This window comes from Rhinopithecus bieti, unplaced genomic scaffold (genome assembly GCF_001698545.2).
Source record: "Rhinopithecus bieti isolate Rb0 unplaced genomic scaffold, ASM169854v2 scaffold_6907, whole genome shotgun sequence".
NCBI classification, from domain to species: Eukaryota; Metazoa; Chordata; class Mammalia; order Primates; family Cercopithecidae; genus Rhinopithecus; species Rhinopithecus bieti.
Window position 1 is genome coordinate 145,460 of NW_016805647.1, and position 18,989 is coordinate 164,448.

The 18,989-nt window shown below is 48.4% G+C and overlaps 1 protein-coding gene across 8 annotated transcripts in view; it reads right to left on the reverse strand.

The window, feature by feature from the left end:
- The window catches only part of PALD1 (phosphatase domain containing paladin 1), a 112,117-nt gene that overhangs the window by 63,027 nt on the left and 30,101 nt on the right, over window positions 1–18,989 (reverse strand). The window contains exon 1 of one of the 8 annotated variants that reach the window (XM_017873137.1): window positions 2,682–2,858. The exons of the other annotated variants lie outside the window; for them this stretch is intronic. The gene's annotated coding sequence lies outside the window, so the exon portion shown is untranslated. Of the gene's footprint in view, window positions 1–2,681; window positions 2,859–18,989 lie in introns of those variants that run through there. 8 annotated transcript variants of the gene reach the window in all.

Genomic DNA, 18,989 nt, shown 5'->3' on the forward strand with positions numbered 1-18,989 from the left:
CCACCCATGAGGGAGTTGCCTGGCTGAGACCCCTGGGTCTCTCAATGAGTCGTGCCCTCCCCGCCACTCAGAGGGGCAAGAAAAATGGGGCACTTATCAAGTCCCCTGGGCCCCTCACTCACTCCTGAGGACCAAACGTGTTAGCACCTTGAGCAGAATTTGAAATCACAAACACTGAATTCTTAACCCAATGGCTTCCACCTCCACCCCCCCAGGCTGTGTCTTTCAGGTTCGTTGGGGGAATGGATAATAATGGCAGCAGGTAACATGTGCTGAACTCCAAGAGCGTGCCAGGCACCGGGCTCAGCAGTGCGTCTGTCATCTAATCCTACAGTTCTGAAAGCAGGCTCCACGGACTCCAGGGCCCAGTGCCTTCCTTCCAGGGGTTCAGGGGTCAACAGGATTCTCACGGCAGCACTAACGCGTCACTGCCTTTCACTGGAATGACATTTGGTGGCTCAAAAGCCATGGGGGGGTGAAACTGCTAGAGGCTCAGTAGAAACAAGGCAGCAGCCCCAAAATGGGCCAGTCTCACTGTGTTCCCAGAGACATGCACTCACAGTGACAAAATTCGCCAATGTCACATAAGGGTCCATGATGAGGCAGTAAAAATGATTACTTTCACTGAATCTTAGCCTTTGGGTACATGCCCATTTGACATTCTATGTGATAAAATGGGAAGTGCATGTAAGGCCCAAGAATGACAGGGGTCTAGAAATCACACAGAGTTCATCACAGTTGGAGTTGACCCAGCCTTTGGTCCAAAGAACATTGTTTTTATTTTATTTTATTTCTGAGATGGGGGTCTTGCTTTGTCACCCAGGCTGGAGTGCAGTGGCACGATCATGGTTCACCACATCCTTAACCCGGACTCAAGCCATCCTCCCACCACCTCAGCCTCCCAAATAGCTGGGACTACAGGTGTGTGCCACCATGCCCGGCTAACTTTTGTATTTTGGGTAGATATAGGGTTTGGCCATGTTGTCCTGGATGGTCTCCAACTCCTGGGCTAAAGTGATCCGCCTGCCTCAGCCTCCCAAAATGCTGGGACTACAGACACGAGCCACTACACCTGGCCGGGAACACCATTTTTACTTGACAGAATGACCAACAAACAGTGGGTTTTCAGATATGAGTATTTGGCAGACTTTTTTTTTTTCTTTTCTTTTCTTTTGAGACAGAGTTTCTCTCTTGTTGCCCAGGCTGGAGTACAATGGCACGATCTCAGCTCACCGCAACCTCCGTCTCCCAGGTTGAAGCAATTCTCCTGCCTCAGTCTCCCGAGTAGTTGAAATTACAGGCATGCGCCACCACGCCCGGCTAATTTTGTATTTTTTTTTAGTAGAGATGGGGTTTCCCCATGTTGGTCAGGCTAGTCTCGAACTCCCGACCTCAGGTGATCCGCCTGCCTCGGCCTCCCAAAGTGCTGGGATTGTAGGCATGAGCCATCGCGCCCGACCATGGCAGATATTTTCACAAAAATGAGTAAAATGAACCTGTCCCTTCAAAGAAAACAACTGACTGAATTTGTTGCCAATAATAAAGCTGGAGCTGGGAGCTTTCGAGGGACAATTATCATTTTGGAAAGCGTGTGTCACCCACTGTGAGTTCAAAAGCTGCTGAAAACAGAAAGATTTTTCTGATAATAGGTGTGTTGATAGTAACAGATGTGACTTTTTTTTAATGTTGACAGGAAATGTATCCACATTTGGAAGATCTGTGTAACACACAGGGCCAATATTTCCCCAAAGACAGATGCCTGATATTACAAAATCCCGTAACAGAGCCATTCACACTGCAACACAGGCCAGAGGATCTTAACGTGACGAGGTACAAAATGTTCATTAATGTGCTTTCAGACTCCGCATTTCAACTAGCTTTAAGAATCAACCACCTGTCAAATTTTTATGTAGGAGCAAAGGAAAATATCTAGAAGCTAATAAAATATTCCTCCCTTTTCACAATACGTATCTGTGGTGAAGCCAATTTTCTTCACCATACTTCAGTCAAAACAATGTATCACAATAGATTGAGTGCAGAGGCAGACATGAGAATCTAGCTGTCTTCTGTTAAGCCAGACACGAAAGAGGCTTGCAAATCTGTAAGGTAATGCCACTCTTCCCATTCAATTTTTTGTTTTGGAACATATATTTTCCAGGAAAAATAATAGATTTTATTTATATTGCCATATAATAGGTTTGTTATAAATGAATTTATAAATATGTGTTTTTGTTTGTTTTCTGAGACGGAGTCTTGATCTGTCACCCAGGCCAGAGTGCAGTGGTGCAATCTCGGCTCACTGCAACCTCCACCTCCCAGGTTCAAGCGATTCTCCTGCCTCAGCCTCCCGAGTAGCTGAGATCACAGGCACGTGCTACCATGCCTAATTTTTGTATTTTTAGTAGAGACAGGGTTTCACCATGTTGGCCAGGCTGGTCTCGAACTCCTGACCTCGGGTGATCTGCCCACCTCGGCCTCCCAAAGTGCTGGGATTACAGGCGTGAGCCACTGTGTCCAGCCAAAATATGTGTTTTAAATAAACTGTTTCAATTTCCAGTGTGGTAGCTATTGATATATGTATATAAGCCACACAGAAGCTCTTAAAGTCATCAATTTTTAAGTGTAAAGGAGCCCTGAGAATACGTTTACAAACAGTTTGATTTCACCTTCATAACCCTTACCTCACTCCCATTTTTGCAGGTGCAGACACTGAGGCCCAGACAGTCAGGGTTAACTTGCCCCAAGGGTGCGCAGGTGGCTGAGCAGGGCTCAAAGTCAGGCAGCCAGGCTTCCCGGGCATGCTCTTTATAGCTGCCCCTCATCTTACATTACTCTCCCAAAGGAAGTGCAGAAGGATAAAAGAAGACGTGATACGAGGGAAGCCACAGACATGAAAGAAGAGAACGTAAGTAAATATTTGTATAATCTTGGGGCAGAAAAGAACTTTCTACACAAAATTCTGGAGGCAGAACACATAGTTAAAGATGGATAGATCAGACTGCATAAAAAATAAATCAGCTTTTGACCAATCAGAAGAAACAAAACACGAAGTTACAAGGCAAATGACAAACTGGATAAAAATATTTTCAACGTATTTTTATTATTTCTCATTCTCTTTTTTTCTTCTGAGACAGTCTCACTCTGTCACTCAGGCTGGAGTGCAGTGGCGTGATACAGGTTCACCACAGCCTCCACCTCCCAGGTTCAAGCGATTCATGTCTCAGCCTGCTGAGTAGCTGGGACTACAGGCACATGCCACCACGCCTGGCTAATTTTTTTATTTTTAGTAGAGACAGGGTTTCGCCATGTTGGCCAGGCTGTTCTCGAACTCCTGACCTAAGGTGATCCACCCACCTTGGCTTCCCTAAGTGCTGGGATTACAGGCATGAGCCACCGTGCCCGGCCTATTATCTCATTCAACATACGGATTATTTTTCAAACAAATGGGAAAACAAGTACATCTTGAAAGTAAAGCAGACCAAAAATAACAAGCAAAATAGAAAGAGAAGAAATACAAATGGTCAATGAACATGAGACACAATGTCCAACCTAACTTGTAATGGAAAACCTAGAAATCGGCCGGGCACGGTGGCTGACTCCTGTAATCCCAGCACTTTGGGAGGCCAAGGCAAGCAGATCACCTGAGGTCAGGAGTTTGAGACCAGCCTGAGCAACATGGAGAAACCCTGTCTCTACTACAAATACAAAATTAGCTGGGCATGGTGGTGCATGCCTGCAATTCCAGCTACTCAGGAGGCTGAGGCAGGAGAATTTGAACCCAGGATGTGGAGGTTGCAGTGAGCTGAGATCATGCCACTGCACTCCAGCCTGGGCAACAAGAGCGAAACTCTGAAAGAAAAGAGGAGAGCGGAAGGGAGGAGAGGAGACGCGAGGCGAGGGGAGGGAAGGGGAGGGGAGGGGAGAGAAAAGACCAGACCCAGAAACAATGAGAATCATGCAGTGTCCATCATCACATTGGAAGTGAACCAGGGTGGAAACGCCCATGTGAGCATGGGCACTGGGGACGGGCTCTCTCCTGAGCACCTGGCAGGATGTAAACCGGTAATAATTCTAAAATATCTTTAAAATGGCCTTTTTAGATTAATGGAACCAGGTAGTATTTGCTTATGTTGGCTTCTTCCGCCCCATATCCTGTTAGGGATATTCATCCACCACTCCATCCATTTTCATGACTACACAATGACGTCCATGATACATTCGACTTCAACCACCGTGAATGTGAAAGATATTTCTAGTTTTTCACTAATATCAACAAAACTGTCCTGCAGACCCTTTGACCCTGCAATCCTTCTATCAATGTATCCAAAGGAAACAGAGAAAGACAGGGCCACAAAGGTATCCAGTACCGTTTTGTTGATATTAGTGAAAGATTAGAAATGTCTTTCACACCAACAGTGCTTGAAGTTGAATGTATCATGGACATCATTAAGGTCATGAAAATGGATGGAGCAGCAGATGAACATCCTTAAGAGGATATGGAGCGAAAAAAGCCAACATAAGCAAATACTACATGATCCCATATATCTAAAACTCAGAAACAGGCAAAACTAGTCTATGATGTTCAAAGTCAGGCAAGAAGTCCTGTTGAGAGCAGGAAGAGGGTGTGGTGCTGGGATACAGAAGTCTGTGTTTTTTGTAGAGATGGGGGTCTCGTCTCACTATGTTGCCCAGGTTGGTCTCAAATTCCTGGCCTTAACTAATCCTCCTGCCTCAGTCTCCCAGGGCACTGGGATCACAGGCATGAGCCACTGTCCTTGGCTCTTTTATGGATGTTAAACTTCGAATGAGTAGCAGCTTATTTACTGGTGTAGAAAAGTATCTACTATATGTCTAGTTTTAAAAACAAATAGACACCACAGTATTTTAGAGTTTTGTTCCATTAAAAAGGGGGAGGCCTCTTGTATACAAATGTGCATGAACATAGATATGCATGCACACGCACGTGCGCGCACACACACACACACACACAGGAAAAATGTCTAGAAGGATGAATCTCAAAACATCAATGGTGAACCGTGGTTATCTCTGGAAAATGGGATCTCAGATGATTTTTCTCAGCTTCCTGGATATCTTTATTTTCTCTCATTTCCCTACAGTAAAAATACACTATTTAGAGAAAAAAGAAAGACAAAAAAAAAAAAAAAAAAAAAAAAAACTACACAGTGGCCACTGACACCAGCAACCATGGTTCTGCATCAACTTTACAGCCCAAGAGACCCTGACCCCACGGGGTAAGGACGCTCCTGAGGTGCCAGTGCTGGAACGCTCAACACCTTCCTGTGGGAAAACTGGCCAGTGGGGTCAGAAGGAGCTTCGCAGACCCTGGCGGCGTCCCTCACCAGAGGCCCATGGCTTGGCCTCTCTGAGCCTTGCTTTCCTGCAGGGCAGTGAAGGTTAAATAAGGCCACGATGTCCTGTCCAGACCAGGTTAGTTCTCAGGGTAGCTGTTACACCCAGGCTCCCCCAGGTTCCAAGAAGGCCCACAGAGGCCGAGAAACTTCCTCACCTCATGCAGTGGGCCTGTGAGGCCTGGTTTTCCCCAGAAACAACCACAGGAGGCACCCTGGCCCACAAAGTCCTCCCCACAATTGGAGTGTGGTCCGGAGGCCTGACCCCAGGAAATCCTCTCCCCTCCCTGGGCCTCAGCATATCCAGGAGTAAAAGGAGCAGGCTGGGCATTGCACTTGACCTCATGTAGCCTCCCTCAGTGGCAGGAACAGTGGGATGGCTTATCCAGACAGGAAGTGACCTCGCCGGATGAAAGACATTCCATCAGGAGCCCCCACCTGCTGGTGGCCTGTGGGGTCATGGGAGCCAGGAATGGGTAGGCATACAGAGACCAAGGAGGAAGCAGGATTTACTGCTGAAGGCCAGGCACACGGCAGACCCCCGGCAGGGAAGTGACTTCATTTCACACATTGTCCTCTTCACTTCCGCCCCTGGCATGGGAGGAACTTAACCCTAAGTGGGCCATATTGCACCGGCTCCAGCCAACTCCACATGGACCAGAGCAAAAGAGTTCAAGCTTTCTCCTCTCCCCCACCCCTGCAATCCCCAATCCACACATAAGGAAACTGAGGCTTGGAGAGGCTGACAGAAGCACAGGGACTCCAACACCTGTCCCATCATACTGAGCTGCACAGTGGAAGATGTTAACTGATGGTCAGGAACTCGGGGAAGGCTTCCTGAAAGAGGATGCAGCTGAGCTGGGCCCTAAAGGATGAGCAACATTTGACAGACAGGAAAGGGGAGGAAGCGCACTCTGTGCAGATGGAGCAGCATGGAGACAGAGGTGCTTCCTGCACAGTATTGTGGGAAGAATTAAGGAGCTTGTGAGGCCAGAATATAGGATGAGGTGGGGTAGGCCGAACCCCAGTCCCTGGGGACCATGCCAGGATCTTAGGTGTTGCTCTGCGGGGTGTGATGTGCTGCCCAGCTGTGGCAATGGGATAGAAGCACAACCACGGCCTGTGTCCACCTAGTGGGGCTGCAGGGAGGAGGCAACATGTGGAGGCACCTGAACAAGGGGGTGGGTATTGCTCTGTGACATCCGGGGCGCAAAGCTCACCCCACCACCCCACCAACCCCAATCAAACTAAGAAAGAAGTTCACAGTACCAACAGTACCATGTGCCAAGGTCTGTACCACATGCCAGACCAACGAGCAAGCAGGGTGTTGAGTGCAGACTGCCTGGGCTCGAGCCTCAGCTCCACCATGAGCAGCCTGATGCCCCTGACTGAAGATCCACCTCTCTATGCTTCAACATCTGTCAGTGAAGCCCATGTCCACGCCCACCTCTGAGGCCACGGGGACTAACTGAGAAATCCTCTGTACAGATCCACCTGAGTGCCACAGCTGGGGCGTGGCAAAGAGTCACTGCCATATCATTTCTCCAAATAGCCCTGTGGCTACAGATTGTGGCCATTCTGATGCACCAGGAGGCTGAGTGACTTGGCCTAGAACTCACGGCAAAGAAACAGTGGAGCAAAGATTCAAACTCAGGCCATCTGGCCCCCAATGCCTAGGCTCACACCAGCCCATCAGGCAAAACAAAACCCACAAGACTGAAACCTGCACCTGCCAGCTGTGGCTCTCTAGGCCCCCAGGCAGCTTCAGGCAGCGCTCTACCACCTCAAACCTCCAGTGGCAGAGGGAGGGGCAGGGAGAAAATGCCAGGCCACGGGAGAGGAAGAAAAATATTTTTAAGCTTCTCCCTCTTCCTGTTTATCGGTCCCTTCCATCCTGAAGTCCTGGTAGCTGTTTTTTGCACGGAAAGTCCTGCCAAGAGGGACATCCTGCCGTGTGGCCGCCCCAGGCCAGGCCTCCCCTGCCAGCCTCACACTACAGGCTTTGAGGCCCACCTCCCTGCAGACACTCCCGCCTGGCCCAGAGGCTACATAAAGAGGCTTTCAGAAGAAGCTGGGGCCCAGGAAGGGGACCTGGAGCTGGGAGAAGGGGCCCATACCATGGCACCAATCAACTCCACACTCAGGCCAGAGAGGTGACAAGAAGGATTTGAAGAAATAACTCTAAGCCTGGTATTGAAGGAAGGGCCAGAGCCAGAGCTGGGATCAGGAACACACAGCACTGGCTGTAGAGCCAGGTAGAACTGGCATCCAAACCTAGCTGGCTCACAACTTCCTGTGTGACCTTGGCTAAGTTACTGAACTTCTGTGAGCCTAGTTCCCTTATCTGTAAAATAAGGATAATGTTAATACCTACTTCATAGGGATGTGGTAAGGATTACATGAGACAATGTAAGGAAAGTGCTAGCACCTGGTAAACATAATAAATGCTATTTATTGCCACTCTCACCATCAAGCTGATCCCCTCACTCAATCCCAAAGATGTATGATACCTTTTTTTCTCCTTTTTTTTTTTTTTGAGACAAAGTTTTGCTCTTATTGCCCAATCTGGAGTACAATGGGGCGATCTCGGCTCACTGTAACCTCTGCCTCCTAGGCTCAAGCAATTCTCCAGCCTCAGCCTCCCAAGTAGCTGGGATTACAGGCGTGCACTACCACACCTGGCTAATTTTTTGTATTTTTGTAGAAACAGGGTTTTACCATGTTAGCCAGGCTGGTCTCAAACTCCTGACCTCAAGTGATCTACCACCTCGGCCTCCCAAAGTGCTGGAATTACAGGAGTGAGCCACCGCGCCCGGTCTGTGCAATACCTTTCAAATATACTCAAAAGAACAATTACAGCCTCAAAAAAACAAAACAGGACAGGCAGAGTGGCTCATGCTTGTTATCTCCACACTTTGGGAGGCTAAGGCAAGATGACTGCTTGAAGCCAGGAGTTTGATACCAGCCTGGGCAACACAAGATCTCATCTCTATAAAAAATAATTTTAAAGATTAGCTGGGTGTGGCGGCACGCTCCTGTGGTACCAGCTACTCGGGAGGCTGAAACAGGAGGATTGCTTGAGCCCAGGAACTTGAGGCTGCAGTGAGCTAAGACCATGCCGCTGTGCTCGTTCTGGCTTTGGTGATAAGAGCAAAACCCCATCTCTAAAGAAAAATAAATGTTAACATTTTTTAAAAGAAACGAATTCTGACACATGCTATAATATGGATGAACCTTGAGGACATTATGTTACATGTTTAAATAAGCCAGACACAAAAGAAGAAATGTTGTACAATTCCATTAATATGAGATACCTTGGTCATATTCAGAGACAGGAAGTCAAACTGTGGGTGCCAGGGTCTGGAGGAGAGGGAGTGGAGAGTTAGTGTTTAATGGTGCAGAGTTTCAGTTTGGAAAGAAGGAAAAGCTTTGGGGCTAGATGGTGGTGATGGGTGCACAACAATGTGAATGTTCTTAATGACATTAAATTATACAATTTTAAATGGCCAAAATGGTAAATTTTATGCTATGTATATTTTACCATCGTAAAAGAAAATTAAGGCCTCATTAAAAAATGTTTTTAATAGGCCAGGCACATGGCTCATGCCCGTAATCCCAGCACTTTGGGAGGCCGAGGCGGACGGATCATGAGGTCAGGAGATTAAGACCATCCTGGTTAACACAGTGAAACCCTGTTTCTACTAAAAATACACACACACAAAAAAAAATCAGCCAGGCACAGTGGCACATGCCTGTAGTCCCAGGAGGCTGAGGCAAGAGAATCGCTTGAACCCAGGAGGCGGAGGTTACAGTGGGCTGAGATCGTGCTACTACTGCACTCCAGACTGGGTGACAGAGCAAGACTTTGTCTCAAAAAAAAAAAAAAAAAGTTTTTAATGCCTCTGTTCATTTCCGTCTCCACCCCTGCACAGCTCAGGATGGAGAGATGGAGCAGATATGGAAAGAGCTAAAGGCATCACCACCCATAGAGTTGGCACAGTCAGGAGAGCTGTGCAACAGGCGCTGAGGAAAGACCCAAATGCTACCTCGGGTCAGGGAGTTGGCGGCCTCGTGGCTAGGCGTGCACTGGCCCCAGACAGGCTGGGTCTGAGCGAGGCATCTGTGCACACCTGCACCCTCCAGGAGCACGTGTGAGTAGAAGGTGTGTGTGGGGCCCTGCTCAGATCTTCATTCACGAATGTGCACCGTCCCAGGCTCAAGATGCCAGTACAGCCCCTATGTGCTGATTGGGGTCTGTGCCTGGCCAGCCCATAGCACCAACATCCACAAACAGCAAGCCCTCCTCATCTCTTCCAGCACCAACCACCACAAGGGCAAACTACAGTCTAGCCACTCTCTCTGGAGCCAGGGATGGGGAAGGAGGCAGGCGAGGAAGGCAGAGAAGACTGCTGCTTCATGGGCACACACAGTGAAACGAGACTTAGAAATATGGCCCTCCAGAAGCTCCTCACCCCCAACTCCAGCCTGACCACTCTCCCACGAGGCTGCAGCTGGGGGTGGGAGGTTGGTAAGACTGGAAGGTGAAGGGAGGAAGACGGTTAGACAGGCTAATCGAGTTACCATGTGACCCTGGGCAAGGCTCTTCCTCTCTCAGACCCTCTGGAACCTCCTCCATCTCCCTCTTGGTGAAAGGAGGATTCTACCCCAGCACCCAGCAGTTCACACCTGGCTCTACGTCCTAGAGAAGCGGGTGTTCATGTTCATCAAAAGACACAAAAATGTTCACAGTAGCTTTATCCACAAGCACAAAAATGGAAACACGGCAAAGGCCCAACAATAAGAACAAGAATCAGCAAATTGTCCCTACCAAGGAACCCTACTCAGCAAGGAAAGGAACAAACCACTGATACCTGCAGCCACACAGGTGACTCCCTCGGGGCTGATGTGGAATGAAAGATACCAGATAAAAGCAGCTCATACCGTGTTAGTCCACTTGTACAAAGTTCAAGAATAGGCAGGACTGATCCTGGGGAAAGCCGTCAGGAGAGTGACTACCTGCAGGGGTGGGAGGCTGGGGGAAAGGACCGAGAAGGGGCACCAGGGAACCTCTGGGGCACTGGAAATCTTCTACACCTTGATCTGGGTAGGGAGACACAAGTGATACAACCGCAGCAACTCATCAAGCTATGCCTTGATTCACTATCTGGAAATTAGATCTCAATTGACAAAATAAAATAGAAATAGCTAATAACTCATACTCTGCTTTCCCCTGAGGACTGCAGTGAGGCTATACTAAGAGGTTGTGTGTGGAAATATGGCAAGGGTTGGGTTATGGGTAAGAACATGGGCTGGGAGTCCGAAAGACCAGAGTTCAAGTTCTGATACTCCCTAATGGGATACTCTTTCCCCCTTTTTTTTTTATTTTGTTGTTGGTTAACCAGGTGTTGTTGTTGTTGTTGTTGTTGTTTGAGAGGCTCCCTCTGTTGCCCAGGCTGGAATGCAGTGGTGTGATCATGACTCACTGCAGCCTCGACCTCCCAGACTCAAGCAATCCTCCCACCTCAACCTCCCAAGTATCTGGCGAACTATGGGTACACACTACCACAGCGGTCTAATTTTTTTTTTATTTTTGTAGAGACAAAGATCTCACTGTGCTGCCCAGGCTCCACTCAAACTCCTGGGCATCAGTGATCCTCCTGCTTCAGCCTCCCACAGTGCTGGGATTACAGGTGTGAGCCACCACACCCAGCCTGAGATTTTTGATTACAAAAGTAACTTGTACTTACTGTCACAAGTCAAAGGTCTATACAGAAAATGCTTATGCCCTTCCCATCCCCATCCAAGTCCACCTCTTAAGCTTCCTTGTGCAACAAGCTTTTGCCCTTAACAGGACAACACAAACACCCTTCCCAGCCAATACAGGTAATTCCAACACTGGTGTATTAAAACCAGTGTTTTAATACAAACACCCCTCCCAGCCTATACAGGTAATTCCAACCCTGTCTGCTTAATGGTGGCAAGCCATTTCATTGCATCACCACTCATTCAACAAATAGCTGCGAAGTACTGACCCTGTCAACCAGACAGGCACAGACCCGGACCTTCATGGAGCAGATCTTCCAACAAGAGAGGGAGGGAGGGAGGGAGTCCACCAGGGGACACGATTATGATACACTGTATACATTGTGATGTGGGCTACCAGGGGCTGAGGCTGAGCTAGAAGATGGGGAAGATAGGGAAAGGACATATTCTAGATATGACAGTCATGGAAGGCCTATGCTGACGTATGAAGACAGGAAGGCCCTGGCCATGTGAAGATGCATGCCCAGCAGCAGAGGGAATGGCCCGTGCAGATGCCCTGCGGTGGGAAAAACACAGAACTGAAAGGAGACAGCGAGTCTCCGGTTTACTGCTGCGAAATCCTTGTGCACACAGCCTTGCATCCTGATAGTTTACTTCTTTAGGACAGGTTACCAGAATTCGGGAGGCTGAGATAAAGATGTGCACTTAAACAACTTTCAGAGATATTGCCAAATTACTTTTCTAAAATGTTGTTGCATTTTATACAGCAACCAACGCTGCTTCATGCTTAAGAAAGCCAGCTCCCCCACATCCTGCCTAGTTCAACATGTTACCAATCTTTTTCATTTCTGCCCACATAAAAGCTCCCTACTTCGTTGTCTGCAGAATGGGAGACATGACCAGTTCCCTTCCACAGGATGCTGTGAGGCTTAACTGAGAAATCCCTGTAATCTGCCAAGCCCAGTGCCTCACACAGAGCAAGCCCCTGTCCACAGGAGCAGGCTCTTACCATCCTTTCCATGCAAATGCCCAGAGGTAGCTGCCAGTTCCATCATTACCCCGCTGACAAGAGGAACTTCTAAGGGAGCTCTGAACGCTCAAACCCACAAGGTTCACATGGCTGTTCTGGAGTCAGGGATATGAGGAAGAAGAGGTGGCAACTGTGGTTCAGCCAGAGAGCCCTGGCCAGGGAGTCAAGAGACCAGGTTCCACTCCACCTTTCTGAGGATCATTTTCTCATCTGTAAAACGGGCTCATGCATTCTCTCTTCCTGTAGCCATCCTACAAACATTTCTGGGACACCACCTATGTGTGAGGCACTGTTCTAAGAGCCAGAAATACAGAGCAAAAATCCCTGCCTCATGCATCCTAGCAAGAGACACAGAAATAAACTATATAAATTAGTAAAATAGTACACAAGGAGATGCAGGCAAGAAGTGAAAGTTTAGACAAGGTATGCAGGGGAGGCCTCACATGAGAGTAAAGACCTGAAGGAAGTGGCGCGGCAGCCCTGTGCCTCTCTGGAGAAAAAGCACCCCAGGTGGCGGGGCTAGCCTATGCAAATGTCCTGTGGTGGGTGATCCTAGGGTACTGAAAGAGTCATGAGCTGGCCAGTGGGGCTGCGACAAGGTGAGCATGAGGCTGGGTATTGGATGGTGGTGTCCTGGAAGCCACAGTAAGGACACTGGCTTTCACTGTAAGGATACAGGGAGCCCCTAGGGAGCTTGGAACACAGAAGTGCTCTGACCTGAGTTTTAAGTTCTGACAAGGTCTGCTAGCTGCTGTGTTAGAAGAGTTGGTTGGGGACAAGGGCAGAAACCAGCAGAAACATCAGGTGGCACTGCAACAGTGCAGGTGATGCTGGAAGTGGGGCCGGCGGCAGAGGACAGGTGAAGACATGGCTCATCCTGTATTCATGCTGAAGGTGAGGCCAGTGAACCTCCTGGCACGTCTTTTCTGAAGTGTAAGAGAAAGAGAGAAACCACAGACAGTTTTGCAGTGTTTAGCCTGGACACCCAGAAGCATGGGGTTGCCGCCAACTGAGACGGGCCAGACTGGGGGGAAGTGAGTGTGCAGTGAGGACTGAACAGAGAGACAAGGGAAGGGGGCCACCGCCACCCTCAGCTGCAATCTTAGAAGGAAGCAGCATCGGAAAAGAGGAACTGGTCCTGAGGCTCACACAGACCATTGTGGAAAGCAACACAAAAGACAGAGGAAAAGAGGATCCGGAGAGGAAGTCAGCACGGCATGTCTGACCCGTGACAGACATCACTGTCTGCAGAGCCCAGGCTGTGGCCATGGCTGGGCTGCTCACAGACCCACTCCACGGGTGGGGAAACTAAGGAAACAGTTCTACAGTAAGCATCTCTTGTTTAGGCGCCAGAAATGGGCTACAAGTAGTAACTCATGCCTGTAATTCCAACATTTTGAGAGGCTGAGGTGGGAGGATCACTTGAGCCCAGGAGTTCAAGGTTGCAGTGAACTGCAATCATGCCACTGCACTCCAACCTGGGCAACAGAGCAAGGCCCTGACTCAAAACAAGGAAGCAGCAGCAGCAGCTGGAAAGGGCCAGAATGAGCCAAGGTAGGGGGGCAGGCAGCCAGTGAGCCCATTTGCTTCCTATAGCTCGTACCGACGACCCCCAAAAATGGGACTATGGAGTGAGACACAGTGTCCTCACCCACCAAGGGAGACCCCAGGATTCCCAAGAGGTGATGCAGGACCCTGGGTTGCCAAAACTGAGAACATGACTCAATCCAGACTCCATGAATGTCTGCTTAGGGATCTGTGAAATTTTTAAATTGAGATATAATTCACATACCCAAAATTCACGCTTTAAAGTACAGATGTTCCTTGATGTAACCATGGGGTTTCATTCTGACAAACCCATCATAAATTATACATATCATAAGTCAAGGCCAGGTGAGGTGGCTCATGCCCGTAATCCCAGCAGTTTGGGAGGCTGATGTGGGCGGATCACCTGAGGTCAGGAGTTCTACACCAGCCTGGCCAACATGGTGAAACCCCATCTCTACTAAATACACAAAAATTAGCCAGGCGTGGTGGTGGGTACCTGTAATCCCAGCTACTCAGGAAGCTGAGGCAGGAGAATCGTTTGAACCCAGGAGGCAGAGGTTGCAGTGAGCCAAGATCGCGCCACTGCACTCCAGCCTGGGTGACAGAGCAAGACTCTGTCTCAAAAAAAAAAAAAAAAAGTCAAACACGTATTTAATTCTGGTAACACAGCAGACAGTCCTTGACTTACGATGGTTCCACTTACACTTTTTCAACTTTACAATGGTAGAGTGATACAAATCGCAGGATGTAAGGAGGTCCTTGACTTACCACGGAGTTATATCCAGATATACTCATCGTTAAGTTGAAAAAGCGTTAAGTGGAACCATCGTAAGTCAGAGACCGTCTGTATATGACTTAATGTTTTTTAGTATATTCACAAAGTTGTACAACCATCGCCACTGTCTAATTCCAGAACATCAAACTCAAAAAGTTAAAGACTTACCATATGACCAAGTAATCCTACTGCTGAGTGTATACCCAAGAGAATCAAAAACAAGTATCCAAACAAATGATTGTACATGAACATTCATAGCAGCCAAACAGCTATTCACAATAGCTGAAAGGTGGAAACAACCCAAATGTCCATCAAACAATAAATGAATAAACAAACTGTGGCCTATCCATACAATGGAAAGTTATTCAGCCATAAAAGGGAATGGAGTACTGATACTTGCTACAACACAGATGAGCCCTGAACACTATGCTAAGTGAAAAAAGCCAGACACAGAAGGTCACATATGACATGATTCCCCTTATACAAACTATCCAAAATAGGTAAATCCAGAGACAGAATGCAGATCCATGGTTGCCGAAGGCTGGGGGAGGGGAAACTGGGAGGGATTACTTAATGGATAGATGGGGTTTTCCTTTTGGGGTGATGAACATGTTTTGGAACTGGAAATGTTTGCGGTGATGGTTGCACAACATTGCAAATGTACTAAATGCCACTGAATTGTACACTTTAAAAGGATTATTTTTAATGTTAATTTCAAAAAGTAATGAGAGCATCCCCTGGTCCTCTGAATAATCATCTCATAAGCAAGCAGTGCCCTACAATTTGAGCCTCAAGTTTGCTCCTGTGTTTACAATCCAGTTCCTTCTCCATGAAGGCCAAATGGTATCATCTCACACAGCACAAAGAAAGGCTGTGATTCAAATAGGAATAAAAGGGGGTGTGGAGGAAGAACAGAGCCACCCCATAGCCCATGGCAGCCTGGAGGTGCCCATTCAAAGGCCCAGCTTCTTAGCAGTCAGGACCATGTGCATGTTGAGAGCATCTGCATGAACTGAGCAAAGCCCATCTCTGTGCCAAATTCCTGGTTCCTACAAGAAGTGGGTTTAAGAGCCACTACAAGCAGATTTCAATAATGCCACTATTCCATGCTTATCTTCAATCAAACAAGCCAGCTTTCCAGGTATCAGGCGATGCCCTATTAAAAGAGACATTCAGGGATTGCTCACGTGCAGTCTAGGCTTAAATGTGAGGTCTGATTACACCAAACCGTCCCATCAGCCCAACATTATTAATACTTTCCTGTACAGCAGGCCCAAGAAACAGAGGCAGGGGACACAGGAGAGGTCCAAGGGCACAGTTCTCTCCATCAACCCAAGGTTGGCAGTGTAGGTGCAGTTAACATCCTTCCAATTAAAGTCATATTGTTCATTGGAAATGAGTTGGCTTTCTAGTTTTACTACTATTTCCTGGATTTTAAATAGTTTTGTAAAACTTTAAGTCTAAGGTGTTTATGCCTGGTCTTATACACATTTCAGTTATAGTACAGTAAGAATAATGTCAATCAGCAAGTGAGGGGTTTGTTGTTGTTGTTCAAAAGGGAGTCTTGAGCTCAGGAGTTCAAGGCCTGGGCAACACAAGACCTCGTTTCTATTAAAAAAAAAAATTGTAGGCCGGGCGCGGTGGCTCAAGCCTGTAATCCCAGCACTTTGGGAGGCCGAGACGGGCGGATCACTAGGTCAGGAGATCGAGACCATCCTGGCTAACAAGGTGAAACCCCGTCTCTACTAAAAAAAAAAATACAAAAAACTAGCCGGGTGAGGTGGCGGGCACCTGTAGTCCCAGCTACTTGGGAGGCTGAGGCAGGAGAATGGCATGAACCCAGGAGGCGGAGCTTGCAGTGAGCTGAGATCCGGCCACTGCACTCCAGCCTGGGCGACAGAGCCAGACTCCGTCTAAAAAAAGAAAAAATTTTAAACACACGCCTGTGGTCCTAGATACTCAGGAGACTGAGAAGGAAGGATCACCTGAGCCCAGAAGGTTGAGGCTGCAGTGAGCCATGACTGCACCACTGCACCCCAGCCTGAGCAACAGAGTGAGACCTTTAAAAAGAGAGAGAGAGAGAGAGCCGGGCACGGTAGCTCACGCCTGTAATCCCACCATTATGGGAGGCCGAGGCAGATGGATCACCTGAGGTCAGGAGTTCAAGACCAGCCTGGCCAACATGGTGAAACCTCATCTCTACTAAAAATACAAAAATTAGCTGGGCATGGTGGCAGGTACCTGTGATCCCAGCTACTCAGGAGTCTGAGGCAGAAGAATCACCTGAAGCTGGGAGGCAGAGGTTGCCATAAGCTGAGATCACACCACTATACTCCAGACTGGGCAACAGAGCGAGACTCTGTCTCAAAAAAAAAAGAGAGAGAGAGAGAGGGAGTCTACAAAAAACCCATATGTTGTATGACTTCATTTATATGAAATGTCTAGAATCGGCAAATCTACAGCAATAGAGAGCATGCTAGTGGGCTGGGGGTGGGGAATGACTACTAATGGGTACAGGGTATCTTTTGAGGTTGATGAAAATGTTGTAAAATTAAACTGTGGTGAGACGACAACTCTTTGAATGTATTAAAAGCTACTAAATGGTTGGGCGTGGTGGCTCACGCCTGTAATCCCAGCACTTTGGGAGGCCGAGGCGGGTGGATCACGAGGTCAGGAGATCCAGACCATCCTGTCTAACATGGTGAAACCCCGTCTCTACTAAAAAATACAAAAAATTAGCCGGGCGTGGTGGCGGGCACCTGTAGTCCCAGCTGCTGGGGAGGCTGAGGCAGGAGAATGGTGTGAACCCAGGAGGCGGAGCTTGCAGTGAGCCCAGATCGTGTCACTGCACTCCAGCCTGGGCCACAGAGTGAAACTCCGTCTCAAAAAAAAAAAAAACCTACTAAATGGGTGAATTGTACAGCATGTGAATTAGATCTCAATAGGGCTGTGAATTGGGAGTCCATGTATTACCCACATTTGAGCAGCACTGAGCTGGAGAAAGGGAGACATCCACAAACCCACCTATGCAGAGCTCCCTGCCAGGTCCTCCCCCTCCCCCTACAGGACTCCTGAGCCCAGGATGGGACCCCAGGTCACAAGACAACCCCATCCTGGGTGAGCAGGTGGCTGCCCTGGAACCACCACACAGGATTCCTATCTCCTGGAACCCATGTCTTACAATTAAGGCACTACTTTGAACTGTTAAGTTAGGAAAGACTTAAAAACAATGAAAACAACCAACTTTAGGATGCAAGGGATGGGGTTCATTTACACATTGACGGCAGCGTCAAGGAAAGCAGCATAACATAAGACTCAGAGCCCCTGGGACCCCACTGGCTGCGGTCTCACTGGCTGGGGTTGGGGTGGAGCCAGGAGGGTGAAAATCTGAGCCCAGGCAGCCCCTTCCTCAGAGGCCACGGGCATCCCATCCTCCACCCACGCAGGCCAGGCAAGACGGCTACTGGGAGGCCCCTATAAGCTGCCTAAAGAGACTTTGGCAAGGGGCAACTTCCCAAGGGTCCCTCCTCTGTCAACCCAACAAACTGCCCTGTCCTGGACCTATTCCTTCCAGTGACACTTCAGAGAGACGGGAAGAAGCCTCCACCAGTGGCAGCCAAGTTGGGGTCAGTGGTGAAGCGGCAGGAGGACACATCCACCCAGACCACCAGGACGGGTCACCACAGAGGCTGTTTTGGACACTGATGCTGTTTGATCCAATGCCACCCTTCTCCAGGACCTGCTCTACATTAACCACCTCCAGGAAGGCTTCTTCCCATCTCTCCCAAAGCCTCGCCAGGTTCCAGCTCAGGGCACGTGCTCAGAACTCCCATGGCAGTGCTGGGGTCCCTCTGCATGATACATGGCCGGATGAAAGCAGGCCCCACAGACATAGACTGAGTTTGAGCTCAACCCAAAAATCAAAAACCACACAAATTCATGTAGAGGTACAGAAAAAAGACCAAAGGACACTCGGCACACTGCTGATAGTGTCACTTCCAGGGACCAGAGAGAGGGGAAGGAGGGGAAAGGGGACTTTGACATTTTACTTTCTATGAAGCTACTACTTGAATCTTTTGTGAACATTATTTTAGGCCGGGCATGGTGGCTCACGCCTGTAATCCCAGCACTTTGGGAGGCCAAGGCAGGCAGATCACTAGAGTCCAGAAGTTCAAGACCAGTCTGGGCAACAGGGCAAAACCCCGTGTCTACTAAAAATACAAAAATTAGCCGGGCGTGGTGATGCACACCTGTAGTCCCAGCTACTCAGAAGGCTGAGGTGGGAAGATCATTTGAGGCCAGGAAGTTTTTTTTTTTTTTTTTTTTTGAGACGGAGTCTCGCTCTGTCGCCCAGGCTGGAGTGCAGGGACCGGATCTTGGCTCACTGCAAGCTCCGTTGAGGCCAGGAAGTTAAGGCTGCAGTGAGCTAACATTGCGCCACTTCACTGCAGCCTGGGTAATAGGAATGAGGCCCTTGTAAAAAAAAAAAAAAAAAAAAAAAAAA